Source organism: Bos taurus, chromosome 21 (genome assembly GCF_002263795.3).
Source record: "Bos taurus isolate L1 Dominette 01449 registration number 42190680 breed Hereford chromosome 21, ARS-UCD2.0, whole genome shotgun sequence".
In the NCBI taxonomy this organism is placed as follows: domain Eukaryota; kingdom Metazoa; phylum Chordata; class Mammalia; order Artiodactyla; family Bovidae; genus Bos; species Bos taurus.
In genome coordinates, this window is record NC_037348.1 from 9175548 (window position 1) to 9193085 (window position 17538).

The 17538-nt window shown below is 38.9% G+C and overlaps 1 pseudogene; it reads left to right on the plus strand.

Annotated features, from left to right (window-relative positions):
• LOC782362 (large ribosomal subunit protein eL15-like) overlaps nt 1-16711 on the plus strand; it is a 54012-nt pseudogene extending 37301 nt beyond the window's left edge.
• The last annotated feature ends 827 nt before the right edge of the window (nt 16712-17538 follow it).

The following is a 17538-nucleotide window of genomic DNA, read 5'->3' on the forward strand; positions in this document are numbered from 1 at the left end:
CCCTCACGGTAGAGAAACTTTTCATCTTTAATGTAGATGTTTTATCAATGGGGCTGTATAGAAGGAGAAGTTTTGAAACTACTGTAAAAATAAGACTGATAACTGGAAGCAGGAGGCTTAAGTCCAAACCCTGACTCCAGGGAGCTCCTGACTCCAAGGAACATTAATTCACAGGAGCTCATCAAATGCCTCCATACCTGACTGAAACCAAGCACCACACAAGGGCCAACAAGTTTCAGGGCAAGACATACCAAGCAAATTCTCCAGCAACAAGGAACACAGCCCTGAGCTCCAAGATACAGGCAGCCCAAAGTCACCCCAAAACCATAGACATCCCATAACTCATTACTGGACATTTCATTGCACTCCAGAGAGAAGAAATACAGCTCCACCCACCAGAACATGGACACAAGCTTCCCTAACCAAGAAACCTTGACAAGCCACCTGTACAAACACACACAGGGTGAGGAAACGCCACAATAAAGAGAACTCTACAAACTGCCAGAATACAGAAAGGACACCCTAAACTCAGCAATTTAAACAAGATGAAGAGACAGAGGAATGCCCAGCAGATAAAGAAACAGGATAAATGCCCACCAAACCAAACAAAAGAAGAAGAGATAGGGAATCTACTTGATAAAGAATTCCAAATAGTGACAGTGAAATTGATCCAAAATCATGAAATCAAAATGGAATCACAGATAAATAGCCTGGAGAAAAAGATTGAGAAGATGCAAGAAAGGTTTAACAAGGACCTAGAAGAAATAAAAGAGAGTCAATATATAATGAATAATGCAATAAATGAAATTAAAAACACTCTGGAGGCAACAAATAGTAGACTAACAGAGGCAGAAGATAGGATTAGTGAATTAGAAGATAGAATGGTAGAAATAAATGAATCAGAGAGGATAAAAGAAAAACGAATTAAAAGAAATGAGGACAATCTCAGAGACCTCCAGGACAATATTAAATGCTACAACATTCGAATCATAGGGGTCCCAGAAGAAGAAGACAAAAAGAAAGACCATGAGAAAATACTTGAGGAGATAATAGTTGAAAACTTCCCTAAAATGGGGAAGGAAATAATCACCCAAGTCCAAGAAACCCAGAGTCCCAAACAGGATAAACCCAAGGCGAAACACCCCAAGACACATATTAATCAAATTAACAAAGATCAAACACAAAGAACAAATATTAAAAGCAGCAAGGGAAAAACAACAAATAACACACAAGGGAATTCCCATAAGGATAACAGCTGATCTTTCAATAGAAACTCTTCAAGCCAGGAGGGAATGGCAAGACATACTTAAAGTGATGAAAGAAAATAACCTACAGCCCAGATTATTGTACCCAGCAAGGATCTCATTCAAATATGAAGGAGAAATCAAAAGCTTTTCAGACAAGCAAAAGCTGAGAGAATTCAGCACCATCAAACCAGCTCTCCAACAAACACTAAAGGATATTCTCTAGACAGGAAACACAAAAATGGTGTATAAAATCGAACCCAAACAATAAAGTAAATGGCAACGGGATCATACTTATCAGTAATTACCTTAAACGTAAATGGGTTGAATGCCCCAACCAAAAGACAAAGACTGGCTGAATGGATACAAAAACAAGACCCATACATATGTTGTCTACAAGAGACCCACCTCAAAACAGGGGACACATACAGACTGAAAGTGAAGGGCTGGAAAAAGATTTTCCATGCAAATAGGGACCAAAAGAAAGCAGGAGTAGCAATACTCATATCAGATAAAATAGACTTTAAAACAAAGGCTGTGAAAAGAGACAAAGAAGGTCACTACATAATGATCAAAGGATCAATCCAAGAAGAAGATATAACAATTATAAATATATATGCACCCAACACGGGAGCGCCGCAATATGTAAGACAAATGCTAACAAGTATGAAAGGAGAAATTAACAATAACACAATAATAGTGGGAGACTTTAATACCCCACTCACACCTATGGATAGATCAACTAAACAGAAAATTAACAAGGAAACACAAACGTTAAACGATACAATAGACCAGTTAGACCTAATTGATATCTATAGGACATTTCATCCCAAAACAATGAATTTCACCTTTTTCTCAAGCGCACATGGAACCTTCTCCAGGATAGATCACATCCTGGGCCATAAATCTAGCCTTGGTAAATTCAAAAAAATAGAAATCATTCCAAGCATTTTTTCTGACCACAATGCAGTAAAATTAGATCTCAATTACAGGAGAAAAACTATTAAAAATTCCAACATGTGGAAGCTGAACAACACGCTGCTGAATAACCAAAAAATCACAGAAGAAATCAAAAAAGAAATCAAAATTTACGTAGAAACTAATGAAAATGAAAATGCAACAACCCAAAACCTATGCGACACTTTAAAAGCAGTCCTAAGGGGAAAGTTCATAGCAATACAGGCATACCTCAAGAAACAAGAAAAAAGTCAAATAAATAACCTAACCCTACACCTAAAGCAAATAGAAAAGGAAGAAATGAAGAACCCCAGGGTTAGGAGAAGGAAAGAAATCTTAAAAATTAGGGCAGAAATAAATGCAAAAGAAACAAAAGAGACCATAGCAAAAATCAACAAAGCCAAAAGCTGGTTCTTTAAGAAGATAAATAAAATTGACAAACCATTAGCCAGACTCATCAAGAAACAAAGGGAGAAAAATCAAATCAATAAAATTAGAAATGAAAACGGAGAGATCACAACAGACAATACAGAAATACAAAGGATCATAAGAGACTACTATCAACAATTATATGCCAATAAAATGGACAACGTGGAAGAAATGGACAAAATTCTTAGAAAAGTACAACTTTCCAAAACTGGACCAGGAAGAAATAGAAAATCTTAACAAACACATCACAAGCACGGAAATTGAAACTGTAATCAAAAATCTTCCAGGAAACAAAAGCCCAGGTCCAGACGGCCTCACAGCTGAATTCTACCAAAAATTTAGAGAAGAGCTGACACCTATCCTGCTCAAACTCTTTCAGAAAATTGCAGAGGAAGGTAAACTTCCAAACTCATTCTATGAGGCCACCATCACCCTAATACTAAAACCTGACAAAGATCCCACAAAAAAGAAAACTACAGGCCAATATCACTGATGAACATAGATGCAAAAATCCTTAACAAAATTCTAGCAATCAGAATCCAACAACACATTAAAAAGATCATACACCATGACCAAGTGGGCTTTATCCCAGGGATGCAAGATGTCTCCAATATCCGCAAATCAATCAATGTAATACACCACATTAACAAATTGAAAAATAAAAACCATATGATTATCTCAATAGATGCAGAGAAAGCCTTTGACAAAATTCAACATCCATTTATGATAAGAACTCTCCAGAAAGCAGGAATAGAAGGAACATACCTCAACATAATAAAAGCTATATATGACAAACCCACAGCAAACATTATCCTCAATGGTGAAAAATTGAAAGCATTCCCTCTAAAGTCAGGAACAAGACAAGGGTGCCCACTTTCACCATTACTATTCAACATAGTTTTGGAAGTTTTGGCCACAGCAATCAGAGCAGAAAAAGAAATAAAAGGAATCCAAACTGGAAAAGAAGAAGTAAAACTCTCACTGTTTGCAGCTGACATGATCCTCTACATAGAAAACCGTAAAGACTCCACCAGAAAATTACTAGAACTAATCAATGATTATAGTAAAGTTGCAGTATATAAAATCAACACACAGAAATCCCTTGCATTCCTATACACTAATAATGAGAAAACAGAAAGAGAAATTAAGGAAACAATTCCATCCACCATTGCAACGGAAAGGATAAAATACTTAGGAATATATCTACCTAAAGAAACTAAAGACCTATATACAGAAAACTATAAAACACTGGTGAAAGAATTCAAAGAGGACACCAATAGATGGAGAAATATATCATGTTCATGGATTGGAAGAATCAATATAGTGAAAATGAGTATACTACCCAAAGCAATTTATAGATTCAATGCAATCCCTATCAAGCTACCAACGGTGTTCTTCACAGAGCTAGAACAAATAATTTCACAATTTGCATGGAAATACAAAAAACCTCGAATAGCCAAAGCGATCTTGAGAAAGAAGAATGGAACTGGAGGAATCAACCTACTTGACTTCAGGCTCTATTACAAAGCCACAGTCATCAAGACAGTATGGTACTGGCACAAAGACAGAAACATTGATCAATGGAACAAAATAGAAAGCCCAGAGATAAATCCACGCACATATGGACACCTTATCTTTGACAAAGGAAGCAAGAATATACAATGGATTAAAGACATTCTCTTTAACAAGTGGTGCTGGGAAATCTGGTCAACCACTTGTAAAAGAATGAAACTAGAACACTTTCTAACACCATACACAAAAATAAACTCAAAATGGATTAAAGATCTCAACGTAAGACCAGAAACTATAAAACTCCTAGAGGAGAACATAGGCAAAACACTCTCCGACATACATCACAGCAGGATCCTCTATGACCCACCTCCCAGAATATTGGAAATAAAAACAAAAATAAACAAATGGGACCTAATTAAACTTAAAAGCTTCTGCACAACAAAGGAAACTATTAGCAAGGTGAAAAGGCAGCCTTCAGAATGGGAGAAAATAATAGCAAATGAAGCAACTGACAAACAACTAATCTCAAAAATATACAAGCAACTCCTGCAGCTCAACTCCAGAAAAATAAATGACCCAATCAAAAAATGGGCCAAAGAACTAAATAGACATTTCTCCAAAGAAAACATACAAATGGCTAACAAACACATGAAAAGATGCTCAACATCACTCATTATCAGAGAAATGCAAATCAAAACCACTACGAGGTACCATTTCACTCCAGTCAGAAAGGCTGCTATCCAAAAGTCTATAAGCAATAAATGCTGGAGAGGGTGTGGAGAAAAGGGAACCCTCTTACACTGTTGGTGGGAATGCAAACTAGTACAGCCACTATGGAGAACAGTGTGGAGATTCCTTAAAAAACTGGAAATAGAACTGCCTTATGATCCAGCAGTCCCACTGCTCGGCATACACACTGAGGAAACCAGAAGGGAAAGAGACACGTGTACCCCAATGTTCATCGCAGCACTGTTTATAATAGCCAGGACATGGAAGCAACCTAGATGCCCATCAACAGATGAATGGATAAGAAAGCAGTGGTACATATACACAATGGAGTATTACTCAGCCATTAAAAAGAATACATTTGAATCAATTTTAATGAGGTGGATGAAACTGGAGCCTATTATACAGAGTGAAGTAAGCCAGAAAGAAAATACCAATACAGTATACTAATGCATATATATGGAATTTAGAAAGATGGTAACAATAACCCTGTGTACGAGACAGCAAAAGAGACGCTGATGTATAGAACAGTCTTTTGGACTCTGTGGGAGAGGGAGAGGGTGGGGAGATTTGGGCGAATGTCATTGAAACATGTATAATATCATGTATGAAACAAGTCGCCAGTCCAGGTTCGATGCATGATATTGGATGCTTGGGGCTGGTGCACTGGGACGACCCAGAAGGAGGATATGGGGAGGGAGGAAGGAGGAGGGTTCAGGATGGGAAGCACGGGTATACCTGTGGTGGATTCATTTCAATGTTTGGCAAAACTAATACAATATTTTAAAGTTTAAAAATAAAATAAATTAAAAAAAATAAAAATATGATAGAGTAATTAAATACTTATTATGATATTGATGATTGGAGGAAGGGCTGTAGTCTATCTAGGTGTTATTGCACATCAAGTAGATTGACACAGTTGCTAGACTGATAGTCCTCATATGATTTAAAAGTTGAAACCATTATGATAGCTTTGCATGGGTGGCTAACTAGCAACCATTAGAAAGGCTTCTCCACTCTGCACAGACCCAATGAGTAAGGCAGTCTTACTTTAGGAAAGGAAAACAAAACAATCAATCAGTCAAAGAAGCAAAAATCCCTCAAGTATGTTACAAAAGCATCTTGTCACTGAACCCAGGTTGGGCTGATCTTACTCATAAGCCAGTACTTTGAGGGGCAAGTGTCAATACAAAGGAAAGGTGCTTTAATTAGAAAAGCTGGCAATCTGGAGAGAAGGTGGACTTGTGTCCAGAGACCAATTTCAAAGATTCTGCTCAGTCAAGACAGTTTTTAAAGTGGATAATGGGGGTGGGGGAGAGTCTCAGGGAATCACTGAGGTGGGGGTCGGGGCTTGGTTTTACATCCTTCTCCATCGCATGTAGACTAGCTGACTCTCAGTTCAGATATTACACTGCCTGAGTGATCTGCCCACAGGACTGCTTAGTGGGGCTGTTGAGGGCAGGGAGTTAGTCTTTTTTTTTTAACCACTTAATTCTTTAGTCTTACTTCTTTTTATCTAGAAAAAGAATCAAGTTAGAAAAGGCATGATGTGTACTAAGAAGAGCATAAGTTGGGAGCTAGATTAAATTGCCTACTGATCTCATTTGTATAATTAAATTCTTTTAAGGTTAGAAGGGAACAGAAATGAGCAAACAGAAAAGGGGCAAAAGATCTGCTTTCAATTGTTCCTTTCAAATGATGTTTTCCTATGTTAGTCAAATTTACCTAAAACCTTTGATGTAATAATTGACTTGTTTATTGGAAAGTAAGTTGAGTAACTGAAACCACTGATTTAGGAAGAATGTTTTCCCACCTCTTTCAGCTAAGGGAAAAATGCAAATTGAGTAGAAATCACAGTGTATCCTTAGCACCTCTGTTGACCCAGGATAGTTCCTATTTCATTGAATAAGTAATAAATTAATCAATTAAAACATGTTGTGGAATTCTTGATTAATTAGAAAATGCCTTCAGTACATTTCATCTTTCAATGTCATCAATTTCACTTCAATTCATGGCCATGTTTATCTGTAGAACATCTACTGCATGAAAGGCTTCTCATTTTGTGTCACAGTGAACATAAGAATAAATGAGACCCAGTCCTTGACCTCAAGGAGCTTACTGATAGCATTTTTGTTTTTCTTTCAAAAGGTGTAGTCAATATTGAAAAAAACCTGAATTCTACTGGGAAAAAAATGCAGCTGTAATTGTAGGGTAGAGTCTCTGGGCTCATGAGTTTGCAACATGTTTATTTTGTGAGTTCATTGTTATTAAATAGAACATTTGATATTTATTTTGTGATGAGAATCTTCAGGGCATTGCCTGCCTTTGGAAATCTCATTTTCAAATGTGGCCGCCTGATTTCCAATGTCCAGATGGATCCTGACTATATGCCAAGTAGTGTTTAGGGACCATGAAATTCATGAGGACTATTACTTCTGGCAATATTTTCAGGGGGGAAAAAAAAAAAAAAAACCTTGACCAAAAATAAACCTCATCTTTTGCCTTTATCTGACATTCTGAGTCACCAGCAAAAAGTTTTAAGTGTCTGATCTGAATGCGTGAGGATACCAGATGAACCCTAGGTCCCTTCTTGCTTCACCTTTTGAGAATGAATGCCCCCTCCCTTGTCCATTGTTTAAGGTATTTTGCTTGCATGGAGCTGCGGGGGTACTGCTCTCTCCTTGCTGCCTCTCCTCCATTTATGCTCCATACATCCGTGTTTGGTTTGGTGTGAACCAGCCACTCTGCTAGGCTGAACTTGTACTGTATTTCAAAAACATGCTAGCTTTACAGTAATGTGATTAGAGTCTCAAATCTATCTAGGTATATATACAGACACTTTACATCTGAATCCCTCTTCCCTGACACACAAACACATACATATGCCATTTCTCCTCCAAGTTAATCGAACTGAAAGGGTTGACTAGGGAGTAAATGCAACACTATGGAAGGAATGTCTGGCCCTTGGAACACACCGAAAAGAAAGACTGCTCATTCACATGAGAAGTGGGATGAATCCCCAGAAAATTACATTTTAAGCAACAGTTCATCCATTACCATTATTCGTCTTGAATCTTTATTTCCTGTTCCTTTTGTATTTTTTTCCTGGGTTATTTTCTCACTTGCAATGAAAATAAACAGAGAAACAATGAATGTAGATATAATGTAATATTTTTCTAATGTTTTCAATTAAGCAGCAGCTGCTGTTACCAAGCTGTCATCTCTGTTGCTATGGGGGTTTCGTGTATGTGCCAGTCAGTGTGGGACTGGTTACTTTGATATACTCATTCTATTGCTAGCTCTGTAGTACAGAATCTCTGTTAATATTGTTAACCTAATGGAGTTCTGAAAGGGCTGCCATCTTCTCTATTAAATCTACCTGTAGTTGGCAGTTCAAGACCTCATCATGTGAAACTACCCCATGTGTCAGTTGAGACTTACAGGACAAGGGGAATCCAAGACCTAAGGTTGTTGGTGTTTTGAGATCCAGAGTCTGCCATGCTGCCTTGGTTTCCCTAGTATAACTGAGTACAGCATAGTTGGAAGGTCCCTACAGTAAAGGTAGTTCACATTTTTCAGAGTACAGTGTATGACAGTTCATACTTCATGCTTGGAGGGCTGCCCTACAGGAATGAACCTCCCAGAGAACAGATATAATTCAAGAGTTAAACTTCATTGTTTCAGGACTTGGCACAAAGTCTAGTATACCAGAAGTGTTGGAAAAGATCTTTGCTGCATGAATTTATTGAGTGAATTTTGTATTATAACTTTCAGCTTCTTTGAAATGATGCTGCTGCTGCTGCTAAGTTGCTTCAGTCGTGTCTGACTCTGTGCAACCCCATAGATGGCAGCCCACCAGGCTCCCCTGTCCCTGAGATTCTCCAGAGTAAAGTAATTTTCTCCCCATCCTCAGTATCTTGCCCCTTCATCTACATGTATAAAATCCAAAGTAGCAAAATGCTACATTTATGAAAGGATAGATTTTTTTTTTTCCCTTTGGCCTGGGCTTTATACCCCCAAGTCCCACAGCCCATTTCAAAACTGACTCAAAGGTATCTCTTTCCCACCCCACAGTAAAGTGAGTGCCCCTGGGTTTTGAGGGTGCAGATTTAATATCTGAAAGCTGGTCTGTTTTGTCTTTAGGTTGAATAAACTAACCACCGTAAAGCTTCAAATAAAAGACTGGGAGATAGAACTGCTCAGTCACCCAGCTTTGCAACTCCATGGACCATAGCCCGCCAGGCTCCTCTGTCCATGGAATTTCCCAGCAAGAATACTGGAGTGGGTGGCCATGCCCTCCTCTAGCGGACCTTCCCGACCCAGGGATCAAACATGTCTCCTGCGTTGCAGGTGGATTCTTTACCGTTGAACCCCGGGGGAATCCTGATAGACCTTACACTTGACATCTATTTGTGGCTGGCTTGCCGTCTCATTGGGAACAGGAGTTATGCCTTATGCTTCTTTTTTTGCCCCATGCTGTCTTGCATACAACAGAAGCTCAGTAAATACACTCATTGTGTGAGATTAGGGAAGAGATTGTGTTGGTACCTCCCACACTATCCTAGTTTTATTTGTGGCCATAGAAGCTAACATTGCTCCAGACTTCTCAGCCTTAACCCTGGCCATTGAAAAATGGCCTTTATGCTTTTTGCAAAGTTTTCTTTCTGTTTCAAAGCACTTGAAGATCTAATATAATTTTATCCTTGGAACAAATCTTACGTCTATGAGTGTTTTATGAACAAGTTGCTTTATTGATAGACTGGGGCTAGGACTTAGGTTTCCTGAATGTGCAGGAGGCTGTGAGTGACAAATCAACTTTTGCTGTGATAAGGCACACTTCTGGAGCTGTTTGTTAGTGAAAAATAACCTGCAGCTTTTCCTGGATACAATTTTCTTTCAGCCACACTATTCTGTTATTTATTCCTAATATTTTTGCACCTTTCTTTAGTTAGCTCTATGTCACCTGTGTCTTCTATTTATGCCTGCATGCATATAATCATTAAGAAAAGTGATTGGTTTAAGTATCTCTTCTAACTATAGGTAAATAAATATAGGTATATAACTATATCGGAGAAGGGAATGGCACCCCACTCCAGGACTCTTGCCTGGAAAATCCCATGGACGGAGGAGCCTGGTAGGCTGCAGTCCATGGGGTCTCGAAGAGTCAGACACAACTGAGTGACTTCACTTTCACTTTTCACTTTCATGCATTGGAGAAGGAAATGGCAACTCACTCCAGTGCTCTTGCCTAGAGAATCCCAGGGCTGGTGGAGCCTGGTGGGCTGCCGTCTATGGGTTGCACAGAGTTGGACACGACTGAATGACTAAGAAAAGTGATTGGTTTAAGTATCTCTTTCTAACTATAGGTAAATAAATATAGGTATACAACTATATGGGCTTCCCAGCTGTCACTCCTGGTAAAAAATTCACCTGCAAATTCAGGATACTTAAGAAACTCAGGTTCAGCCCCTGGGTTGGGAAGATCCCCTGGAGGAGGGCATGGCAACCCACTCCAGTATTATTGTCTGGAGAATCCTGTGAACAGAGGAGCCTGGTGGGCTACAGTTCATGGGGCTGCAAAGAGTCAGACAGGACTGGAACAACTTAGCATGCACTTACACATACACGCACATAGCTATGTAACTATAGATAAATGTTATTAGAGATATAACTAAAGGAAAACAAATGCTACAGATAAAATCTCTCTGTTATTACATTTTAATGTATTAGATTCACTTTTGAATTTAAGTCTGCCCTATTCTGCTGCAAAGTACTAGAGTGAATATGAAGAGAAGAGAAGGAGAATGAATTGCAACTTGAGATAAGCTGAACATAGCTGGGTCCCAGGTTCACCACCTATTAATCTGTGATAATGAGCTAGATCTCTTAGTTTTAAGTTTTCCCTTCTGTAAAATCAGAATGATCCTATTGTTTCCTTACTTTGTGGAACTAGGAAAGCAGAAGAAAGAATATTGTAAACATGTCTGTAGAATATAAAGCCCTGTATAAATATAATGTCATATCTTATATTTTCTGTCTTCTTTCCATCCAGTTGCATAGTGAGAAGTTAGGGATGGTCCTAAAAAATTCCTATGATCAATGAAAGGTGAGCCAAAGCAGGACACATGCAGAAGATTTAAAATCCAGTTAGTGATTCTTTACCCCTTTTAATCTGCATGGTGTCTAGCAATGTCCCAGATGGTGGATACTCCTTCATCTCGGGACAAAGCTTCATCTCACAATAAGTGGTGACTTCCTGTAGTGCTAAGTTATAGGTTGTTAGATTGCTTTCAAAGTCAGCTGGGAGACTGAGGTCATTCATTAGCAATGTCTGTCATGAGTGAGAAAAGTCATCTAATACAAATTCCATTGTATTCAAGAAGCAGAAGTCCGCACCCTTCTTATTAAAAATGAGAACCTGGGACCCAGAGAAGATCAGTGACTTGTCTAAGTTTACACAGCCAGACAAGGGTTAAGTTGGAATATTAGTGTTTATTTCTTATTTGGGCTGCCTGCTTCCATTAGAATATAGATGTTGTTTAGAAGATGTATATACAATGGGATATTGTTGTTATTCAGTAGCAAAGTCAGGTCCAACTCTCTGTTGCGACCCCATAGATGGCAATATGCCAGGCTTCCCTGTCCTTCACTTTCTCTGGAGTTTGCTTCAACTCATGTCCATCGAGTTGGTGATGCCATTCTCATCCTCTCATCCTTTTCTCCTCGTGCCTTCAGTCTTTCCCAGCATAAGGGTCTTTTCCAATTAGTTGGCTCTTCATATCAAATGGACAAAGTATTGGAGCTTCAGCTTCAGCCTCAATCTTTCCATTTAATATTCACAATTGATTTCCATTAGGACTGACTGGTTTGATCTCCTTACTGTCCAAGGGACTCTCAAGAGTCTTCTCCAGCACCATAATTCAAAAGCATCAATTCTTCGGTGCTCAGCCTTTTTTACACTCCAACTCTCACATCTGTATATGACTACTGGAAAAAACATAGCTTTAAGGAGTATGTCAAGGCTGTATATTGTCACCCTGTTTACTTAACTTATATGCAGAGTACATCATGAGAAATGCTGGACTGGAAGAAACACAAGCTGGGATCAAGATTGCCGGGAGAAATATCAATAACCTCAGATATGTAGATGACACCACCCTTATGGCAGAAAGTGAAGAGGAACTCAAAAGCCTCTTGATGAAAGTGAAAATGGAGAGTGAAAAAGTTGGCTTAAAGCTCAACATTCGGAAAACGAAGATCATGGCATCTGGTCCCACCACTTCATGGGAAATAGATGGGGAAACAGTGGAAACAGTGTCAGACTTTATTTTTCTGGGCTCCAAAATCACTACAGATGGTGACTGCAGCCATGAAATTAAAAGACGCTTACTCCTTGGAAGGAAAGTTATGACCAACCTAGATAGCATATTCAAAAGCAGAGACGTTACTTTGCCAACAAAGGTCCATCTTGTCAAGGCTATGGTTTTTCCAGTGGTCATGTATGGATGTGAGAGTTGGACTGTGAAGAAGGCTGAGCGCCGAAGAATGGATGTTTTGAACTGTGGTGTTGGAGAAGACTCCTGAGAGTCCCTTGGACTGCAAGGAGATCCAACCAGTCCATCCTAAAGGAGATCAGCCCTGGGTGTTCATTGGAAGGACTGATGCTAAAGCTGAAACTCCAATACTTTGGCCACCTCATGTGAAGAGTTGACTCATTGGAAAAGACTCTGATGCTGGGAGGTATTGGGGGCAAGAGGAGAAGGGGATGACAGAGGATGAGATGGCTGGATGGCATCACTGACTCAATGGACGTGAGTCTGAGTGAACTCCGGGAGTTGGTGATGGACAGGGAGGCCTGGCGTGCTGCGATTCATGGGGTTGCAAAGAGTGGACACGACTGAGCGACTGGTCTGATCTGATACAGACTTTGTCAGCAAAGTGAAGACTTTGCTTTTTAACACACTGTCTAGGTTTATCAGAGCTTTTCTTCTAAGGAGTAAGCATCTTTTAATTTAATGGCTACAATCACCATTTGCAGTGATTTTGGAGCCCAATGAAAGAAAATCTCTCACTGCTTCCACTTTTCTTCCTTCTATTTGCCATGAAGTGATGGGATCAGATGCCATGATCTTAGTTTTCTAATTTTTAGTTTTAAGCCAGCTTTTTAATTTTCCTCTTTCACCTTCGTCAAGAAGCTCTTTAATTCCTCTCTACTTTCTGCCATTAGAGTGGTATCCTCTGCACATCTGAAGTTGTTGATATTTCTCCCAGCAATCTTGATTCCAGTAGAGTCATCCAGCCTGGGATTTCACGTCATGAATTCTGCATATAAGTTAAATAAGCAGAGTGAAAATATAGTCTTGTCGTACTCCTTTCTCAGTTTTGAGCCAGTCAGCTGTTCCATGTCTGGTTCTAAATGCTGCTTCTTTACTCTTTACTTCTTTACTTACCTGTCTCCTGAGAAATATTCAGGTTTCTCGGGAGACAGGTAAGGTGGTCTGGTATTCCCACCTCTTTAAGAATTTTCTACAGTTTGCTGTGATCCACTCAGTCAAAGGCTTTAGCTTAGTTAATGAAGCAGAAGTAGATGTTTTTTTTCTGAAACTCCCTTGCTTTCTCCATGATCCAGTGAATGTTGGCAATTTGATCTCGTGTTCCTCTGCCTCTTTGAAACCCAGATTGTACATCTGGAATTTCTCAGTTCACATACTGCTGAAGCCTAGATTGAAGAATTTTGAGCATAATCTTACTAGCATGTGAAATGAGTGCAATTGTAAGGTAGTTTGAACATTCTTTGGCATTGCTCTTCTTTGGGATTGGAATGAAAACTGGCTTTTCCAGTCCTGTGGCCACTGTTGGGTTTTGCAAATTTGCTGACCTATTAAGTGCAACACTTTAATAACATTGCATTTTAGGATTTTAAATAGATTTGGTGGAATTCTGTCACCTCCACTAGCTTTGTTCATAGCAATGCTTCCTAAGTACGACTTGACTTCACACTCCAGGATGTCTGGTTCTAGGTGAATGACCATCTTGCCATCACTTCCTAATCTCTTCTGCTTCCATTAGGTCCTTACTGTTTCTGTCCTTTATTGTAGTCATCCTTGCACGAAATGTCCTCTTGGTATCTCCAATTTTATTGAAGAGATCTCTAGTCTTTCCCATCCTACTGTTTCCCTCTACTTCTTTGCATTGTTCATTTAAGACCTTATTTCTCCCTGCTCTTCTCTGGATCTCTGCATTCAGCTGAGTATGCCTTTCTCTTTCTCTCTTGCCTTTCACTTCTCTTCTTTCCTCAGCTATTCGTAAAGCCTCCTCAGACAACCACTTTGTCATCTTGTGTTTCTTTTACTTAAGGATAGTTTTGATCACTGCCTCTTATACAATGTTTTGAACCTCTGTCCATAGTTCTTCAAGAACTCTGTCTACAAAGGCTAACACCTTTAATCTATTTATCACCTCCACTGTATAATCATAAGAGATTTGACTTAGGTCATAGCTGAATGACCTAGTGGTTTTTGCTACTTTCTTCAATATCGTCCTAAATTTTACAAGAAGCTCATGATCTGAGCCACATTCAGCTCCAGGTCTTGTTTTTGCTGACTGCATAGAGCTTTTCCATCTTTGGCTACAAAGAAGTTAATCCATTTGATTAAGTTGGATTAAAAAAACCATAGCTTTGACTATATGGACCTTTGTCAGCTAAGTAATGCACATTTCTGCTGCTATACCAGATTCAGGAGGATACTCATAGTTGGCTACTTAAATGATTCTCTCTTCTGACCATTCTGGTTGCCTGTCTCAGAGACACTGGAAATTTGAAACAGCTGACTCAATGTATCATTAAGTAGTTTTCGTATACATTTTTTATAAGCTAAGACTTAAAAAAAAATTAAAACAGTACTATTATAAAACCTAGGGGAACCAATAATTTCTTACTATAATCAAACATCTTTCAGTGTCCATATGTCCTTAATTATATCATAATTTTTAGATTGGCTGGTTCAACCAAAGACATAGAGCTATGGATTTTCTCTCTTCTTTTTTTTTAAAATTGTGGTAAAAATACTTAACATGAGATCTACCCTCTTAACAAATTTTAAGTGTATAATGCAATATTATTAACTATAGGCACATGTTATGCAGCAGATATTCTAAAACTTACCCATCTTGCATAATTATGCAGCGAGCATGGATGGACCTTGAGGACATTCGGCTAAGTGACATCAGCCAGTCATAGAAGAACAAAGCCTGTGTGAGTCCACCTATATGAGGCGCAGAACACAGTCAAATATATAGAAGCAGAGCAGAATGGTGGTTGCTAGTGGCTGGGCAGAAGAAGAAATGAGAAATTGTATGATCTACTTTAGAGGTTTCTGTCCATGTATTTTTCCCTTGCAATTTATTTTTGATGAATCTGGCATTTTTTTCCTATAAGGTTTTCCATATTCTGAACTTTGTTAATTTCATCTTTTTTCTCTCATATCTGTAGTTCCTGTCCATAGGTTTTTGGATCAGAGGATGATTAGATTCTGATTCAATTACTTAGCAAAAAATATTTCATAGGTAGTAAGTACCATGTATTTTCCATCAAGAAACATAATATCTAGGTTTGCGTGTGTGTGTGTGCATGTATGTGTGTTTGTGTGATATTTTGGGTCTACCTATTTATTTTAAAACTCCCTGTCAGCTCTTACCTAGGGATAAAATTATCCCTCTGAAGAGTAAGAGCCTCTAAGATCTCATAGCTAATAACCAGGTACTTTTCCAACCACGTAAGTGTTTGTGCCCATAACTAATTATAAAATTAGTTATGAAACTTCCCAGTAATTGAAAAGAATAATCATGTCAACGTACAAACCATGTTAATTCACTCACTGTACTCTTTTGCTAATGGTTAACAATTATAGATTAAAAATAAATAACAATGATAATGTAGAAAGTTATTTATTGAGTGCTCATTATAGTCCAGTGATTGTTCTAAGCTCTTTAGTAAATTTACATTTCCTTCCTTTTTAAGTCTGATAAAGTTTTAGCCAGGGTTTCTTCCCCTACTACTAAAGATTATAGGGTAACTACTATCAACCAGGCACAGGCCTAAGAACTGGATTTATAAAGGTTAAATCACTTACTTAAGGTCACAGACAGGATTTAAATTCTAGGCGATTCCTTCTGTCTGGCGGCAGTTATCAGGTGAGTCAGGTTGGGCACTTGCAAGTCCACCCAGGAGCTATGGAAGAAGCAGCACCCTGACGTAGCAGTGCAGTTTCTGCTTGCGGTGCAGGGCTGAGTTCTCCACCCACACGTGTCTGTCAGGGTCCCCTGAGCTCTTCATTTGCACAGGGCCCCCAGCACCACCCTGGCGACAAGGCACGCAGGCTGGCATACAAGGCCAAGAAAGGAGACGGCTTATTTTGGATTCGCGCATGATGCGGTGGCTGCAAACGCCCAGTTCCTAAGGGGGTCCCCTATGGCAAGTCTGTCCACGATGGTAACAGCCCATTCAAGTTTGGGCAGAAGCCTTCAGTTTGTTGTGGAGGAGCAAGCTGGGTGACTGTGGGGCCCTGGGTGTCCTGCATTCTTACTGTGTTGGCAAAGATTCTACCATACCAATACTTTGAGGTTATTCTCATTGATCCCTCCCGTGAAGCTATTAGAAGAAACCCTGACAGCCAGTGGATTACCAAGCTAGTCCGCAAGCACAGGGAGATGCTAGGCTAACATCTGCAGGCAGAAGGAGCCACGGCTTTGAAAAGGGCCGCGAGTTTCACCACTCCATCGTTCGTTCCTGCTTTGCAGCTTGGAGAAGGTGCAGGATGCTTTGGCTCCACCACTACCACTGATACTGTGTAGGTAATGTTTGTCAAATTCTTACATATAAGTAATTTAGGATATTCCTGTCTACTTAAAAGTGTTTTTTTTTTTTTTTTTAATGTGTTCATTAAAACTAATCTGCAAGATTTGGGAGAATGACATTGTAACATGTAAAATATCATGTAAGAAACGAGTTGCCAGTCCAGGTTCGATGCACGATACTGGATGCTTGGGGCTAGTGCACTGGGACGACCCAGAGGGATGGTATGGGGAGGGAGGAGGGAGGAGGGTTCAGGATGGGGAACACATGTATACCTGTGGTGGATTCATTTTGATGTTTGGCAAAACTAATACAATTATGTAAAGTTTAAAAATAAAATAAAATTAAAAAAAAATAAATAAATAAAACTAATCTGCAGAATCATTGAAAGCATTGTCAAATTATGAAAGCCAAAGTGCAATAATGTTTGAAGACTTTATTGTTGGTGATGTTGGTATATCTTCTTCTAATAAGGGAAATGACTTTGCTTTTGTTTGGAAATTGGTATGTCTGTGTTTAAAATGCTATTTGGTGCAATAGGTGTAAAATAAATTCTACAAAAGGGGAGTGCAGAAACTAGCCACTAGATTTGTTGGTGCATGCAATGAAACTTATAGCTTTATTGGGGTGATGCAATGTTCTGCAGTTTCATGGAGTTTGGCAAGAACAAGATTTTTAAACTGAATTTTCCTTGGAAATATGAAGGATGTCCTGATCCTTTATCATGATCATATATAAAAAATAATGAAATTTGACTAAGGCCCACATATTTAGACTTAATTTAATATTCCATTTATGTAACCACTGCTTCCAAAA